This window comes from Miniopterus natalensis, chromosome 10, assembly GCF_054644295.1.
Source record: "Miniopterus natalensis isolate mMinNat1 chromosome 10, mMinNat1.hap1, whole genome shotgun sequence".
In the NCBI taxonomy this organism is placed as follows: domain Eukaryota; kingdom Metazoa; phylum Chordata; class Mammalia; order Chiroptera; family Miniopteridae; genus Miniopterus; species Miniopterus natalensis.
In genome coordinates, this window is record NC_142090.1 from 5,113,959 (window position 1) to 5,127,000 (window position 13,042).

General features: G+C 42.6%; 1 protein-coding gene across 1 annotated transcript in view; it reads right to left on the minus strand.

The window, feature by feature from the left end:
- The window catches only part of CNTNAP2 (contactin associated protein 2), a 1,301,514-nt gene that overhangs the window by 535,009 nt on the left and 753,463 nt on the right, over nt 1-13,042 (minus strand). The window lies entirely within an intron of this gene.

Below are 13,042 nucleotides of genomic sequence, written 5' to 3' on the forward strand. Positions count from 1 at the left end.
TGAGAAAAGTCAATAAGAGAAAATGTAATGTGCATCCATCACTGCAGACCTCAGACAGCTATGGAATGGAGATAGGAGCTTCTTGTTTAGAGGTTTCTGAAACAGAGCTAATCTGACTTTTTGGCCTTTTTGTCCGGATCTGATCGATTTAACTTTTAATGTAAGAATGTTTTGTGGAGCATCTAAAGCAGTAATTACAATTTTACCTGGAAAGTAATTAAGAAAATGCCAACTCAATGGAGGCATTCTCGTGAGCAATGCATATGCTGGTTAGGAGGTCAGCGTCTAGAATCAGACAAACCTAAATTCAAATCCTCACTCACTCGTACGAGCTGAGGGTCCGCAGGCAAATCATGTACCTTGAGGCTTAAATTCTACCTGTGTCAATAATAATGGTCACCTGATAGGGCTATTTCAAGGATTAGTAAGTTAAGTAAAATGTTCAGAGTAGTTGCTAGAACACAGTAAAAAGCTAATGAATATTATTGTTAGGGTGCGTATGCTTTTAAGTCGAAATCATGGTAAAACTCTTCAAGTCAGCTTCAGGGTTTTAGGGTTCCTATAGGTTACCTACCATAGCTTGTCTGATCAACAGAAGGAAAATTAGTAATTATTCCCAATAGATTCCAAGGTGCATCAGCCTGTTTGCTCATTCACTAATTTTTCCTTATATTCTTTTATTCATGCAGCTTGTACTAAGCACTTATTAGAAGCTGAAAAACAGTGGTAAACAAGGAATCCATTCTCCCTGTCCTCAAAGCACTTTTTTTTTCTTTGCAAAACAAATGATAAATTAGGACAAAATGCACATGCCCAAGGGAAAATATAATGTTAAAATATAAAAATAAGTGTTAGAAGAAGTATTTAGTGAAGTTCTTATAAGGAAAAATTAGAGCTTTTAGAGTTTTTTGTTTTTTTTAAGGAAAAAAATAAGGCATTCTAATATAGGAGAGGGGCCTGAGAAGTATGTAAATTAACTAAAGTCAAGCAAAGTTAGGTCAGGGGCCTGCTTCGTGCTGACCAGAGACACAAGAAGACCACAAGGTGCCTCCAGAACAAGGAAAATTCTGCAAAGACTGATTCTAGCTCCTCACCCACACCTTACTGTTTACCCACACCAGGAAGGAAAGACAGAACACAAAATATGCTTTGTAAAGGATAAAGTTAATCTCAACCCTTTTCCACTTTCCATTTCCCCATACCAGTAATTTTTCATTAAATTACAAACAGATACAAGCTCGACCTGGAGAGATGGTTGGGGTCTTTCTCCTCTCCTGAAGAGAGTCCACCACTCTCTGGAGTGGCTTTTCTCGCATGTCCTCTCTGCTCAATAAACTTGCTTCCACTCTAACATCTTGCCTGGCTTGAGTCCTGAATTCTTTCCTGTGTGAAGCCAAGATCCCTGCTGGCTTGGGGCTCGAGTTCCCACGAGGAACTCTTTCCTCTGGCATCAGTACTGGAGTATCTTTAACCTCTAAAGTCCACATCTCGGAAAAGATCATCCTGCCTACAAGTTACACTTTAGGGCCACAGGAAGAGATAAAAATATAAGGTTGAATGGATCAATATTTGATGTAATGGTGCACCTTATACTATTTAAATAGTGACAGTGCAAAAAAATATTTAAAATGTACACACTGTTGTGTCCTAGCATAAAATAACATAAATTTTTCTCATAGAATAATTTTTACTGATATGGTTAGTTACCTTATTAGGTCATTGAACAAATGTTAACGAGCACCCTCCATACACCAGGCACTGTGATATATCTCGGTTCACTGGGATGAGCCAATCAAGGCTATTTCCTGCTCTCCTGGAGCTTATGGTCTAGTTGCACATCTCAGACACCTCCCTTCTTAAGTTATAGACAGTTTCCTAAATCCAAAGGTAGTTGTTCTGGCCTCCGAATTTCCATTTCTCCCGATTAAACAATCTTGACCACATATCTCCTTTCCCTTGGAGCTCCACCATATACAAGCTAAGAAAGGTGCAATCATTTACCTTCAGAGATAGAGAGAAAAGCTTTTGGAAAATAACCAACATTAATTCCAGTAACTTCTAGTATTCTGAGGAATGGTCAAATGATAATTCCTTTTAATTTAAGACCAAGAAATGTACTGAATTAGGCTTTTTGTGGGGAATAGAAATAAGATTGGGAATGACAGAGAGATATAAATACAAGATTAAAGAATGTTCTACTGCTTTTTAAAAACTACTTAATTTAGCCACTCTAAATTATTTGTTATAAAAAGCTTTAGGCTAGGATGATGGATAATTGAAAACTTGGAAAGGAAATAAATCCACTTAAATGTATTTCCCAAATTCAATATCCTTAGGTTAAACAACCATATACAGATTTTGAAAAGTTGCCCAAGGAGCAAATAATAATATTGGATGCCACTTTATTAAGTAAAATTGGGTGCACAGACTATAATCAAGTTTGAAGATGGTATCAACTGTTTAATATTAAATAGGGGAGTCATTACACAGACTTCTAATTAACCGCCAACATTTATTTTCCCTTCTCGCATAGATACTGGCATTGAGCTGTGCGCCTGGCCACCCGATCTCTCCTGTGGCCGTGTGAGTTCCAGCCAATGCAGTGTTTCATATAGATGTGAGATTTCAGGGGAGTGGCCTTAAAAGAAGTGGGACAGCACCTCTCGTTCTTTTCTCTGTGCTTCTGCCTTGAATTTGGATAGAATATCTGAGGCTTAAACTGCATTTGGGATCACAAGGCGAATACTAAATGCTGAGGGTGGTAAAGCCAAATGATGAGAGAAAGAAGCCTGACTCTTCCACTGTAAGAGCCTTTGGAGTATCACTTCCATCTTCTTTAATGGGCAACAGAAAGAAAGCTCTATCTTTTATTTATTTTTATTTATTGTTTATAGCTTTCTTTTAAAAAAAATGTTTTGATTTTATTTACTCTAGAGAGAGAGGAAGGGAGAGGAAGAGGGAGAGAGAAACATTGATCGGCTGCCTCCTGCACGCCCCCTACTGGGGGCTGAACCTGCAACCCAGGCGTGCACCCTGACGGGGAATCAAACAGGCAACCTTTTGGTGCACAGACGATGCCCAACCAACTGAGCCACACCAGCCAGGGCAGGAAAGCTCTATCTTGTTCATTGCTGTCTGCCACTCAGAGCTGAACCAAATTCAAACTAATACCACATTTGGTACTATATTTAAAAATAGGGTGCTATGCGAGACAGAACCTAAGAAGTTTATGGAATTGCCTGCGGTAGGCACTAGGCCCTGAAGCCTGGGATAGCACAGGCTCCGAAAGCTGGGGTCTCTGTTATTTGTAGCAAAATATTAGGTCATCCTGTCGACGGCTGTTCCTCGGAAGGCCAACCAGGCGCCAGCTGACTTTTAAATTAGGAAATACTCAGAAGCTGACGTGCGCTGGCTCCTTCTGCTGTGTCAGCAAGGTCTTCTAAAGAGTAATGAACCCAGTCTAGAACCAGCCCGCCTGCAGGCTGAGATAAAAGTAACAGCAGTTTGCAGTGGAGGGGTTTTCTGCTTGTATTGGCAATCTGAATTGATGGAGAAACTCCAATTTATGTGCTTTAAAAGGAAAAAAAAGAATGTGTCCTAAATTAAAGTACAGTAATTACAAGCCACAGATGCCAAGAGGGAGCCTGGGAAGGAAGCAAAGCTGTAGCCTAAGGTGTCTTTTATAACCTTCAGGTACCAATAAAGCTGAAAGGAATGGGGGGAGGGGGAGAATTGTGAGAAATGGGCTTCCCATCATTAGGACTTGTTATATTAGTATTTATCCTACATCCTGTGATCTCCAGCAGAGCTCTGTCATCTACTATATAACTATGGATGATAAATAGCTTAAGATGAAATAAGTAAGTGAAAGGAAAAACCAACAACAAAGGACTTGTCTACACTGGGAAAGGTCATGTTTAGGATACTGCCATCCAAACAAGGGCCATTCTTTCTCAGGGCCTGAGGCTGAAAGGGAATAGCGCACATCCACTGGGAGGGGCAGAAGACTGAGGCAAGGAAGTAAAGGAACAGAGCAGGGAAGCTTAAAATGACACCAACACCAGATACTCACACGTGGTGACTTGCACAGAGACCTGTCTTTAAAAAAAATAGAAGACTACAGCATTTCTGAGGGAATTATGTTGCCAAGGAAACCACAAGCGTGGCCTGTGTAAGTCGCTGCCCACTCCGTGACTAAAGCGGTTTTAGGGCCCGTATCTGTCTCAGCAGGAGTCAGCTCTGAAAGCAGGGGACCCACACGAAGGGGGCAATCTGAATGCCCTCTCAGATACGGCCACTGAGGACGATGGACTAGGAGGGACCACTCAGAGAGTGAAACCATAGGTCACCGAGGACATGGGGAAGGATACCCTTTGCTCTGCTGCTTAGCAAGATTTGAAAATTGCTATGGACCAGTGATGGCTGAATGATTCTCATGCTTTTATTTTCAAAAGAAGAGTGTGCACGGCAGTTAACAGGTCTCCAGACCACAGAGAACCACATCTAGACCTAACACAGGGGGCTGTGCATCGCTCAAAGATGCGGATTTGAGCCGGACACGGTGACTCATGAGATTCTGGGCTGGTCTCACTTGAAGAATTGAAAAATGTTCTCTTTATGGGAAGGCAGAAATGGATATTTCTGTGCACCAATGCAGAGACACACTGCAGGTTTTCCCCACTGTTTTCAATGTCTTTTTAGTAATAAACTCCTTTCCTTCTAGTTGGGCATGTGGCTGTCAGGAACAGTTGCGTTTCCCAGCCTCCACTGCAACCAGGAGTAGCCCCGTGACTAAGCTCTGGTTGACAGGATGTATGCAGTGTTCTGAGCAGGGCTTTCTATCTGGGGTCAGAAAAATGATCTAAAATTAGATTGCAATGATGGTTACACATCTCTGTGAAGATACTAAAAACCACTTGACTTCTACACTTTAAATGGTGAATTTTGTGCTATGTGAATTATAGCTCAATAAATAGTTAAAAACACACACCAAAAGAAGTCATCTGAATGCTTAGTTAAAATGCATATATGTCTGGGCCCTACCTCAGACCTACTGAATCAAATTTTTACTAAGGATGCCACTTAGCACCGTTTGTAAAAAGGAGCCCTAGAAAATCCTTACAAGTGTGAGGGTGCAGGAGCTTGTTCAGAATGTATTATCTTAGCAAACACACAGAGCTCCACCTATCAGTCACTGAATCAATGGTTCACTCTTGCACCAGCCTGGCCAGTAGTGGGGTTACTTCTTACTTCTGAGTTTCTACAAAGCGGGCACCAGCTCCCGGCTCCTCTCTGCCTGCCTACTCTGAATTCCACCCTGAAGCCAGGCTGCCATTTCCCTTCCTTTCGATCTTTCTCAAACGTGCTTTCCAGGTATAGCATTAATGACATACATTCTAAGAGCTATTCTCTCTTTACAGTCTACAAATTCTTCCCTCTGGAATATTAAACCTAAAACCATGGATATATATATTCAACAGTCACTCAGTTTGTTCACTAGCCATGGGTAACAGAGAAAGAAATTCTGAAGGTATTAGAGGGATTTGTCCTACTGGAGATGTTCTGAGGCACCCAGGACTTCCTGGTAGGAATTTCCCACGGCCCACCACTGGCAGGGAACATCCTGACTGAAGTTTCATCTTTGCACGGTTTGATCCATGAAGGGTCTGAGAAGGCAGAGGAGGTCTGTCTTTCACCCTCAGGCCTTTTGTGAGACGGAGCTGGAGTTTTCGGTGGATACAGATCAGGTTCGCAGAGGAGGTGCCGTAGCCGCTTCTGCACTCATCATGTTTAACCGCAGGGAAGGGGGATCAGAACCAGATACTGGAGAGCTTCAGGGGTGTTTCAATGGAAAAAGCATGAAAATGATAAAAATTTTAGGGCCAGACTCTGAAGACATCTGACTTGAACAACTCGGAAGGTCTCTGTCCTAAATCCTCACGCCCTCCTTCCAGCTCTGTACTGAAAAGGACTCAGAATTTCACTATCGGAGATTCATCCTTTTAGGGTCTCGAAGGCCAGAGACCTACAAATTCAATTTCTATAAAGTTTCCTTGGGGAGTAGATAATAATTCTTAATTATCTGAAGGAGAGCTGGTTGCTGAGCTGGGCAAGTAGGACCTACCCACTCCCCCATCCCCCAAGCCCCCGCCAAAAAAATTAATAAAAAAAAAGTGAGAATCTAGCAAAGGCTCTATCTGATTCGCTACTGGATGAACCAGACTGAAAAAAAACTGCTTAATTTTAAGTCTGTGATCTTTAAAAACTCAACAGTGGAAGAAAAAAAAAAACAGGCACACACACAAAGAGCTGACTTGCTAGTTCAAAGGGAGCAGTTTACGTGGAAATAATCGGCCACCTAAAGGAAAAACCAAACAATCCGACAATGAAATAAGCAGTAAGAGGCGAGCATGACTACAGGCACTGGGTTCCACTTGGGCTTGGTTCTGCACATATTGTTATTTGAATTTTCAGCAATTTAAAATAATCGGCACCCTGACATCACGTCCCCTCCATTTCGGCTGAGGAGAATCAGAAATACAACAGAAACACCAACTTCCTTAGAAAACAGCAACCAGCACCTTCTCTGGTTTATAAAGAATCGCCCTGAAAGATCTTCCCAGATCTCTGTATCCAGCCGTCCTTTTCGCCCATCTGGATCATCACCAATAACGGGGTGGCCCTCCTGCTGGCCGTGTCTCCATTCCTGGCTGAGGGGCAGAGTTGGCTGGTGCAAGCAGAGTCCGCGGATGCCCTCCTGCTGAGCCCGCATCCCCCCACTGCCGCCAGTGACTCACCCGGCAGGAGGGCCCGGGTCAGACACGGGATTCCAACAGGGAGTTTTGTGGACCTCAGCCCGCCAGCACTGTCCCAGCCCCGAGACAGCCTGGCGGCTATTCCCAGGCAATCTTTGTCCCCTCTCGTCCTCTGTGCCAGGCCTACTCCTCTTTCATCGCTGAGCCTTCAGAAGTGTCCTGCCCAATACTTGCAAACGTCTAATTCTGTCTTGACCTCTGACCTTTAGAGCAGCCGGACTGAAGCATTGCTCATGAGGGAGAAAAGTACACATTGTTTCTGTTGATAATGCAAGATGAAGTGAACTAGATGGAATAAGCTGTAGAAATATTTATGTTCCACAAGTAATAACTCACACATCACACACTGGCACCAGACAGATCAGTCACCACACTTTTACAATTTGGCCCAATTTTTTTTTCCAACTTCAGAGCCTCTTAGATATGGAAGATAGTTCCTCAAAGAGGCGCACAGAGAAATCACATTTAATTATCATCTCTGTAGGGTTACCTGTATTATTTCTGCATTCAGAACATTATGTTCTTTCAGTCCAGAGTTTGTAGAGCAGGAAAATTAATACAAGGAGACAAGAAGGCAGCAAGTGTGACAATAAACAGCCACAGGGTAAGGCGATTGTTGCAAGTCAAAGCTTTTATAACATCATGATTTGTTTTAAAAAAACAACTTACACTTCTGTCTTAAATCTGTATACAGTGGTGCCTCGGTTTTCGAATGTGATCTGTTCCGGAAGACCGTTCGAGTTCTGAAATGTTCAAAAACCGAGGGATCCACAGCCGACAACTGGGCCTCAGGACCTTGCCCTCAGCGGAAGCAGCAGGGCATGTTCGACTTCCGAGGCGAGTTCCAAAACCAAAGCATTTACTCTGGGTTTACGGTGTTCGTAACCCGAAATGTTCACCAACAGAGGCGTTCAAAAACTGAGGTACCACTGTACTCCCAATGCAAGCCAGTCCTAGGAGCCAGAAAAAGGTAGTGGCATATAGAATATCGCAATAAATCTCATGGTAATTAGCCAAAACCATAGCTCTAGAAAAACTTTACTTCTTGGGGGTATAAAAGGTCTTTGGAATTGGGGACTGCATAATGAATACTTCCTTTCTGATGAGGTTAATGTATTCACTGTCGTTGCACAATTCCCTTCCTCTGCTTTGCCCTTTTCTCTTATGCACATAATTGGAAAACAAACTAAAACCACCAGAAGTTCTTTGGGAATCGGACTGAAATAGAAACGTGCCCTTCCTTGTTAATGTTCTGGTAATGGAGAGACAAGGCTCTAAAATGTATTTTCTTTTTAAGTGGAGAAAAAATTTAGATAGAATAGCAAATACTGATGTAGATATTTTCATGGGCGTGCAGTTGTTTTGTTACAATCAAATCCTATTTCAAAAACTAATAATTGAGCCCGGCCGGGCATGGCTCAGCGGTTGAGCATTGACCTAGGATCCAGGCGATCAGGGTTCGATTCCCAGTCAGGGCACATGCCCGGTTGCAGGCTCGATCAGTGACTCTCTCATCATTGGTGTTTCTATCTCTCTCCCTCTCCTGTCCTCTCTCTGAAATCAATAAACATATATTAAAAAACAAACAAACAACTAATAATTGAGAGTTTCTAGGTTAACTCACTACAATTAAGGGAGGGCCAACCCCCTGTAGCCAGAAAAGGGGGGAAGTCCAGCCAGGGTGAAAGAGTGAAAACATAAGAAAAAATTAATATGAACAAAAAAATTAATTGACGGGATCATAAGCAATAAAAGAAAAGTGAGTTCCAATGATTACATACTATTGGCCAATCAGCATCAAATACACTATTAACAACTTACAGGGATCTCTGAGCTGTGATTTCCTCATTTCTTGTTTTAAAATTTAAAAAATGGCTAGTCAGTTGGTCAGAAAAAGTGACTCTTGCCATTAACACTAAATCAGTATTTCAAAGAAAGGCATGCTGCACAAAATACACTCAATATATGAATGCGTTTGTTTTTGCTGGAACGAAACCTTCTGAGAGCCAGCTTTTCTCTGACTTGTTTCCTATTCCAGCATGAACAATATTACCAGGTTTCAGTAAATACACAGTAAATGAACCGACTTGAACCCTGGCTCTGCTACTCCTTAGTCATATACATACTCTGCACTCAGAGAACAAATCTGATCCAATAAACAACGATCTTATCTTCAAGACCCTAAGAAGTTACGCCTGCCAGATACGAAAATGGAAGCTTAGCCCCGATTTCGACAGGATCAGCTGTTCTAGGCCAGCACTATCAGTATCGCCTACTCAATATTTTTTGGGAAGGAGAGGCGTGTCGCAGAAACTGACACTCTAGGTGGGGGAAAAATCCCTCTGGCCTTTCGTACATGTAACTATTAACTGCATTCAGTGAGACTAAAAGGCTCTACACTGGTGAGCTTAGATGTGTAACCGGAAAGGGATGGGCTGTTTTTTAACCATTAACCCCATTCCTATCACACTCAGGAGGCCGACTCCAAATGCCCTCCTTTCTCCTGCCACCTCCACCTGGATTGGCACTTTCTTGAGAGCCGCTACCTCCCACTGTGTTCCTTACAACTCCCTTCCCAACAAGAATATGTGTTTTTATTGATTTCAGAGAGAGGAAGGGAGAGGGGAGGAGAGACAGAAACATCAGTAATGAGAGAGTCATTGATCGGCTGCCTCCTGCACGTCCCCTGCTGGGGATCGAGCCCTAAACCTGGGCATGTGCCCTGACAGGGAACTGAACCATGACCTCCTGGTGCATAGGTGGATGCTCAACCACTGAGCCACGCTGGCCGGGCATCTCCTGTTCTCTTTTTAAATAAAAACAACAGGGTTAATAAAAATGCCAAACTTAAAACAATATAGAAATTTAAAAATCTTTCTACTCTCCCAAGACAATGGCCCCTGGCAGGATCAGAGAGCTTAATACCAGGTAAGCAGTTAATACATACAATTAATTATTTTATCACTTTTTGACTATTAAAGTTAATAAAGTGTTAACAAAAGGAATTGCAGTAGGGCGGTGAGGAAAGGTTAAAGAGCTCAAAGGTCCTTTGCTGAAGAAACATCCTAAATTAATAATCTCTCTTCTTCTGTTTATTCCCAGAAAAGAACAAGGCAGAAAAATTATTCCTGCTTAAATACCTGATCACGAGTTAGCGTGACAGAGGAGAACCGAGGCCTTTCCTGGGATTAGAGGGGAGCAGGCATGGGTACAGAACTCCACACGGGTGCCAAACAGCCCAAATGCTTCAAGTGGTGGAGAGGTTGGTGAGAGGCTCTGGGTGAGCACCGGGTTTGAAATCTAGGATATGCCCTGGGAGGGGCTGACTCTGGGTGAGTTAAAGACGCAAGATGAACTGGAAAGACGGTCAGCGTTTAGCATCCCTGGGGCCGGGCCCGGGTTTAACAGGTCGTGCTGTGCAAAGTCACAAAGCAGGTTCTACTGCCTTTTAATAGATGAACAAAGTCAGACAAATTATTAAAGTGATCGGTTGACTTAAATGGGGCCATGATCCAAAATCAAGTGTGCACAATCCAGAGCTTATTTGTGTTTTAGACAAAGTCAATATTTCTTCCCACAATACTAATATTTCTTAAGATGCTCTCCTTGGAACATCCACAACTTACTTTGAGGTTTCCGGCACAGACAGTAAGAACTTGTGTGGTTGTGTGTGTTTCAAGTCCCAGCCCAGAGGAAGCCTGCGCTGTAATCGGAAGCCACGTCCCAGAGGCAACAGCGGCCTATCCGACCCCACGGGGCTACTCCAGGCTTTCCGCTCTCTCTGCCTCTAATCAACTCACCGAATGCCAGATTTGGTTTTCTTTGGTGAAATTAGTAGTTTGTTCATCAGCAAAATTGTTAGATAATAAATATTAGGAAAGATCTCAGTGGTGAAATTAAAGATCTTAAGTATATGTAGTTTGGTAAAACATCTTTTCAAGACACCTGCAGCCTTATAAGATGGTGTGAGACCCCAGTGGGACCTGTGACCTGAGCCTTGGAGAAGGTTCTAGAGTCTGGGTCACTTAGTGATCCCATGCCGGGCACCAACTGAGTGTAGCTGAATCCTGGCTTCTAGAGCAACGCTATGGCTGCCCGAAGAGAGCATGTGATTCAAGGCAGAGCCAGTCAGGGAGCTCGGACTTCCCTGAGCTTACAGAAGCATTTGCAACAACAGTGTCCTGCCAACCTGCTGTAATCGCTCATTTAATAAAATCTACAGGTGCACCAGACCTTGGCGTCTGACTTTCTCTCACTGCTCCAAGACGGCAAGGCTATTTGAAAGTAGCTGTTTCTTACTTGTCTCACTTTTCAGTGGCTGGTGTTCTTTCCAAAAGAATCTAAAACAATGTGCATGCGAACTGGCTGAGGTCGATCTATAATTCTGTTCCTCAGGTCATGTGTGGCAGAACCACCTGCAGTGTAGAATTCTTCAATGTTTCAGCAGCCTGCATTTTAAAGTCCTGGGGGGGGCCTGGGAACCTGAGCTGTAAGGAGTTGCACTGGTGACGTTTATACACTCTGAGGACTCGGCTAATGAAGGCAAACCAAGGAAGCATCCAGACCATCTGTGGCGGCTTTTCTCAGCGGCGGATCAGCAACCCAAGAGAGAGGACATACGTGCTAGACTGCTGGGTCTGAAAACCGAAGTCGGTAAAGTAAATAGCAATCTATAAAGCCCTCATCTCCTATCACCTCCGTGCCATAAATTTGTGGTTATAGCTATTTGCTTACCCATCCAAATGGAAATAGATCAAAATAGGCCTTAGACATCCAGCAAGCTCATCCATGGCCAAGGATACCCCACTGTCATTCAGATGGGTAGGAATTATCAATGGCTTTCTAACTGACTGTTGCAGTCCATTTTCTATGACAACAATAACAACTGCTGGCCGAAAGCCCATCATATTAAATATATCTTTGGAGGAAAACCAGTAGGGCTATTGGGCTGCTTTTTCTCACATCAATAAGACATCTTGTCTGACTTTCATCCACTCATCAAATATTTATCAAGAGCCCTTTTAAACTTCAGTAGTTTTGACTTGCAATAAATACCATGAGCGATTACAGAAGCAGAGGTCCAGGTCAGGACTTCTGTCTCTGAGTTGTCACTCATCATCACATCATGATGCAGAGGGAGAGATGCCCTGGCACAGGAGTCAGGGGTCCTGAGTTCAGGAACTGGCTACAAACTCAGGGACACGTCAGTAAAACTCCTGCGGCTTCTATTTCTTCTTTAAGACAACAGGGAATGATAACATGCTTGTCTTCCCTGTTTTTCAGAATTTACTAATTCATTCATAAATATTTATTCACCATCTACTATATTCCAGGGATTTTTTTCTAGGACCTTGGGGAATACAGTAGAAAATAAGACATACTGTAAGATGACTGCTCTCAAGTAGGCTTATTCTAACAATTAAAAAAAAAGTATAAATATAATGACATATAGGCTTATTTTGTATAAGCAGAATATGTGAATATCAACAGCTATATATTTTAAAGGCAAATATATGTGCATATATATTTTTTAAAATTTAAACCAAAGCCTTCTCTAAGGATGCACTGTATTTGTTTAGCTTTCACACTGCATGGTTTGAGATGAGAAAGCAATAACCTAATGAAAGATATATTGATCAAGACAACAGGCCTAGCACTTTAACAAAAGGTATCTCCATATTTCATTCATGATAAAAAATATATCTTCTGCCAGTATGTATTCCTCAGTATAGAAAACATGCTAGGTTTATGCTACAACACTCTTTTACATATAGTAAAATTTATCATTAATAGAATCTTCCTTTTCATTCATCTTTTCATTACTTAAGAACCAAAATACCAAAATACGTGTAGGCAGTCTCTGAGATGGTCCCAATAACCTGTCTCCTTGGTAATCCCTTCCTTTCAGTGTGAGCTGGATTTAGCGAATCCCTTCTCACAAATTGCATGTAACTAAACTGGTGGGATATCATTTACATGATTGCTTTTTTTGTTTTTCCAGAGAGAGGAAGGGAGAGGGAGAGAGAGATAGAAACATCAACTATGAGAGAGTCATTGATTGGCTGCCTCCTACACACCCCTGACTGGGGATCGAGCCCACAACCTGGGCATGTGCCCTGACTGGGAATTGAACAGCGATCTCCAGGATCCTAGGTTAATGCTCAACTGCTGAGCCACGCTGGCTGGGCTACAAGACTGAATTCTAAGAAAACTTCGGATTACATCTT